The sequence below is a fragment of the Mustela putorius genome, unplaced genomic scaffold (assembly GCF_011764305.1).
Source record: "Mustela putorius furo isolate JIRA1106 unplaced genomic scaffold, ASM1176430v1.1 tig00000281_pilon_pilon_pilon, whole genome shotgun sequence".
Taxonomy (NCBI): Eukaryota; Metazoa; Chordata; class Mammalia; order Carnivora; family Mustelidae; genus Mustela; species Mustela putorius.
In genome coordinates this window covers 14,987,099-14,992,916 of record NW_025421343.1, presented here as the reverse complement: position 1 = coordinate 14,992,916, position 5,818 = coordinate 14,987,099, and positions in this window count along the sequence as shown.

The window sequence follows — 5,818 nt, the reverse complement described above, 5'->3', positions numbered from 1 at the left end:
TCTGGAGAAAGGGGGAAATGCAGAGGGCAGAGATCTGCTGGGGGAACAAGGCAGCAGCTGGTGCCGTTAGAATCCGCTTTCCAGGACAGGGCATGGCGACTGGCGGGAAAGCAGGACACCGCGGCTGTCGTGGCTGGTAGCTGGGTAGTCATGGAGGCCAGAGTCTTTGACCTTCTCTTCTGCTTGCCCCATTTTCTCGGTGAGGCAGAAGATGGGGCAGAGGATTAGGAGATTTGCAGAGAAAGATGCAGAATGAGCCTCTAGGAGAGTGGGAGCATGAATGGACTTGGGAAGACCAGTATGATTGCCGGGCAGCCTCCAAGACCCACTTTGGCGTCAAGTGTCTCCAAAGGGCAAGCAAGGAAATAGAAATCATAACCAAAGTGGATCTGCCAAGTGCAGGTTTCTCCTGATGCTAGCGATCTAATTCCCAGTCCACATTTGCCTGAAACAGAGGCTCTCTGCACTGGGGATTGGACTCTATTAGCAGCTTTTTGGCCTCTCATCTGTGAGGCCTCTGGGCTCTGTGTTGTTACCTGCCTCCCCGGAGCTAGTCTGATGAATATCCTGTTCTGTTCAAGGCCAGATGAAACGAATTTTTCTGTTTCCAGCCGCACCACACCCTTTAGCGACCTCCCACTGAGGTCTGGTTTCTGGTCTAGACAAGACACTTGGTTTTTTGGCTCATTTGCATAGCAGAGATTATTGACATCAGCCAGATCCCAATGAGTGCACAAACCTGTCTCAGCCCAGGTTCTCAGCCCCAGCCCTGCTCCAGTCTCCTCTCCCAGGTGGCATCTCTCTTTTCTTCTTCCTGTGGAGAAGTGAAAAGTCCCATGTGTACAGAACAGTGATGCATGTCCAGTAGAAATAAAGGCTAGTGAGCATCATGAGCTGTTCTTTCACAGACCTTGAGTACTCAGGAGGAAAGTGAACACCAGCAAGGGGGGAGAGGGAAGGGGAGGGAGAGAGCACCGGCTGATTTAAAAGGTGAGGTCGAGGGGGCGCCTGAGTGGCTCAGTGGGTTAAGCCTCTGCCTTCGGCTCGGGTCATGGTCTCGGGGTTCTGGGATTGAGCCCTGCGTCGGGCTCTCTGCTCGGTGGGGATCCTGCTTCCCCCTCTCTCTCTCGGCCTGCCTCTCTGCCTACTTGTGCTCTCTGTCTGTCAAGTAAATAAATAAAATCTTAAAAAAAAAAAAAAGTGAGCTCAAAGACAAAACTTTCTTACCCAATTTGGTTACAGTCTGGCTATCAGTAGGACTGGGGGATTGAAGCTATTAAAGAAGGAAAAGACCTAGAACAGGTCAGCATCTAACTAGGAAGGTTTTTATATGCATCTGAAATAGTCTGCATTTTCCATGGAAGATTCCAGGATTCCCTCCTTTGGGCCACTGCTCCATGGGGAGTCAACTTTTTGCTGTTTTAGCTGGAGGACCTCCTTTTTCCAGAATCCCATTCCCTCTACCTAGAATGCTTCCTCCACTAATCTCCAACAGTCAAAATTCTTTTCGGATGCCAAGTCCTTCTTCAAAATTTACCTCCTATAATATCAAGACTTCCTTGGTTTCTTCAGCCAAAATTGTCTAAAGTTCTCCATGAACTCTTAAACAACTTCTTCTTCTCCCCCCCCCCCTCCCCCTCCCCATTCTTCTTCTTCTCCTCCTCCTCCTCCCCTCCCCCCACTTCTTCTTTTTCTTCTTCCTCTTCTATTATTACCCTACTAGGGAGACCTTTTTAGATTCTACACCCCCCACTACTACCCTGAGTAGCCTCCTGAAATTGTAATACTCAAGGTAGGGTAAGGGTGTCTAGAAGCAGGCTTTTCTGCAGGACTTTAAAGCCATGACAATAAGAAAGAAGGAATACAAGTCACATGGCTAAAGAATGGGCAGAGCTCATTTCCTCTACTGGTTTGAGTAAGGCTCTGCCCACAGGATTCTAGGTTCTTTGATTCCTTCTTTGAGCCAAAGACCAGTCATTGACACAGACACCAAAAACCTGGCTCAGATAGTCCATGTAAAGCACCATAGTACCAGAAGGAATACACAAAATGTAGAAGGGTTTGATTTCAGAAAATGATTATGAGTATCTTAAACTTGAATCAGATAAACTATAGATAGATTACAAGATATTTGCACTACTAATGGCAAATATAGAATTTGACTTGCAAAAAATAAAAATTTGGGGGGGAATGCATGTATTGTACCAAGCATGGTGCACTAACACAACATCTATCTGAATAAAAAATATTGTCTCAGGGAACAGGGAGGCCTGAGGGGAGGAAGAGAGACACGCAAGTGAATAGTCAGAACATATATGTATCAGTTAAGTTCACCATCTTATAGAAGTGCGGTTTGTGGTGCTCCAAAACAATCACAATAATAACATCAACAATCACTGATTGAGGGTGCCTGGGTGTTCCAGTCAGTTAGGTGTCCAACTCTTGGTTTTGGCTCAGGTTGTGATATCAAGCCCGGAGCTGGGCTTCACAGTGAGTATGGAGTTGGCTTGAGACCCTCTCTCCCTCTCCCTCTGTCCCTTCCAATTGTGTTCTCTCTCTCTCTGACAAATAATGACATAAAAATCCTTAAGAAGGATTAAAGGCAGAACAAAACTCTGCCTTTCCAGCATGTAAACAGCCGTCGTATGAATCAGTGGCTGTGACTGAGTTGCAATAAAACTTTACTTACAAACACAGTCCGCCCTTAGGCATAGTTTACCTACCCTTCCTTGCTTTCTCTAAAATAAATAAATAAATCTTTAAAAAATGGGGGAAAGAAGTCACTGATCACAGATCACCACATACATATAATAATAATAATGAAAAAGTCTAAAATATTGCTAGAATTACGAAAACGTGACCCAGAGACAAGAAGGGAGCCGATGCTGTTGGAAAAATAGTGTCAACAGTTTTGCTCAACACAGGTGGCCATGAACTTCAATTAGTTTAAAAAAAAAAAAAAGTCCCTGCCATAGCTTGGAAGCACAAGAAAGTAAAGAATAATACAATACGACAATACAAAATTAATGCTTTAATTATTGAAGAAAAGTTGGATACTGAAAAACATAAAAACCAAAAATGAAGTAATCCAGACTATCTGGAACTAGCTACTGGCAACATTCTGATGTACTTCCTTTCTGTGGTTTTGCTCTCCCCGCCATTTATCTGTCTACCATACCCATCTCCCTTATCTTGTAGCACGATGGCTTTCTTGATTTTTGTTGCTCTTTTCTCCAGCCATTTTTCTTCACGAGTTTTTTTTTTTTTTTTTCTCTATCCATTCTGACGACACTGTTTGTCTCTTACTGGTGGAGATTTACAGCCACTGTAAAGGGGCTCGGTGTCTTTGGTCCTCGAGTAGAAGCATTCAACAACTGCGTGCAGAATGACCAAACTTTCTTGGGCAAGATCGAGATTTCCTTTCACCTACAGCTATGCGTTCTCTGCTAAACACAATGACTAGTCACACATGTTTGGTTGACCTTCCCTTTAGAGTAGATTACACTTCTCTTCCTGTTGAACTTTGGTGGGCCCGTGTGACTAGCTTTGGGCAATAAAACGTGAGCAGAATAGATACGTCACGTGGCGCAGAAGCTTTTGGAAGCCATACACACTTTGCAGGTTTCTTTCCTTGCCTTAGGTGATTAGTCCTGTTCCACGTAGAGGCTCCTCCCTCGAGCTAGCCTGTGGATCAAGAGTGATTGTCCTGTGAAGCAGAGGCCCCGCTTACCCACGGTGAGCATAGAACACAAGCATGAAGCAAACCTTTGTTGTTTTACATCATGGATTGGTAAACTATGCCTAAGGGCGACTGTGTTTGTAAATAAAGTTTTATTGCAACACAGTCACAGCCACTGATTCATGTAATGGCTGTTTTCATACTAGAAAGGCAGAGTTTTGTTTTGTTTTGTTTTTAAGATTATTCATTCATTTATTTGTCAGAGAGAGAGAGAGAGCACAAGCAGGGGGAACAGCAGACTCCTCGCTGAGCAGAGAGCCTGATGTGGGACTTGATCCCGTGTGCCTGGGATCATGACCTGAGTAGAAAGGCAGACTTGAATAGTTGTTACATAGACCTTAGGGCCTGCAGTCCTAATGGATACGCATTCCAAATATCCAAATGAGTATTAGGAACAGGCAGGCGGGAGAAACAAGCCACAGCAAAGCCAGGTGCCCAGATCCTAGAAGACCACCATAGCTAAATCTGCTTTTCTTAAACTTTTAAAACCCATCACAGTCATTTTTCCTATCTTCCTTAAAACTCAAACATTATTAATGTTTAAAAGGTAAATCATTTTTCTTTAGTAAGAATAAGTCAAAACTGTGGTAATTTCTGAAGGAAGTTTGACTTTGATCTTGAAAGAGGCACTTTTTGTTTGTTTTGTTTGGTGGGGTATCAGGGCGGAACAGCAAGTCTGGAAGGAGACTAGAACACAGCGGGGGAACTTGCTCTCTGCTTTGTCATCAGTAGCATCCCTCCTCTCCCAGAGTCTCAGAACTACCACCCGGTCCCTCTGAAGGGTGGTGGCTCTCTATGGGACCGACAGCATCACCGAAGACAGGGAAAAACTCGAGAAGAGATGACAGGAGTGTCCTCTGCAGGCTTCCAGCAGAAGCATAGTCCTGGGACACCTGGGTGGCTCAGTGGGTTACGCCTCTGCCTTCGGCTCAGGTCATGATCTCAGCGTCCTGGGATCGAGGAGCCCTGCATTGGGCTCTCTGCTCAGCCAGGTACCCTGGCTGCTTCCCTCTCTCTCTCTCTCTCTCTCTCTCTCTCTGCCTACTTGTGCTCTCTGTCTGTCGAATAAATAAAAAAAAATCTTAAAAAAAAAAAAAAACCCATGTAGTCCTCTCAGCCAGAGTCCACAGGGGAGGCTGCATGGGAACAGGAGGAGGGAAGGACTGAGAAGTCAGAAGGACAGAACCTGGGGGTGTGGGTTCCGAGACAGGAAGGATCTGCGGACTAAGGGAAGGGATGACAGGGAGTGCCTGGAAGGTTTTGCTCATACTTTATACCTGAGCCAAAAGACCTGAACAAGGAGTGACTGTTCTTCTGAGGACCCTTGGTGATGTGTACCAGCTGGGGACACATGTGGCTTCCGTGCCCTCTGGGGCCAGCCCAGCTCCTTTGCTCTCCTCTCGTCTCCCAGGACTCCTCCTCTATTTCTAGCCACAGCCCTCTTTCCTTCCTAGGATTCCTGAGATTGACATTCCCACCCCCTACGACCCCCCCCCCCACTCCAGATAAGGAGCACTAAGAGCTGTTTACATTTCCCTGGAGGGCAACTACCCCAGACCGGACCATGATGCCCCAACTCCAGGTTCTAGCTCCACCTTGACCAGTGCCTAATGGGGCCATCTTGGGTCACGAGTCCCTTTGCCTCATTGAATTCACCTGTAAAATTAGGAGTTTGATGATATAATCTGTAAAGTCATTTTTAATTCTCAAGGTGTTCCTGTAAATCACTATAGGGAAATAGAGATCATCAAAAACAAACAAACAAATAAAAGAATGTTACAGGCTTCCAGGAAACCTCAACATAGCCTCATAAAAGTTTTGTCTGCGTTATGGTGAAATGAAGACGGGGCCATTCCTTTGGCCAGCAACTTCTCTTGACAAAGGGAAAACTCCTAGGATACAGGAAGCTTGTGTTTATGTCAAGAGGTGGGACTCCCAGGAAGGTTTTCTGTTGAACAGAGTCTGCCTGGCAATTTGGATTCCGGATAACAATTTGTCTGAGATATTTTCATTACTAAGTAGACCAGGACAAACTCTTGGCCATGAGGATGGGCCTGAAAATTTTGGAATATTTAGCCA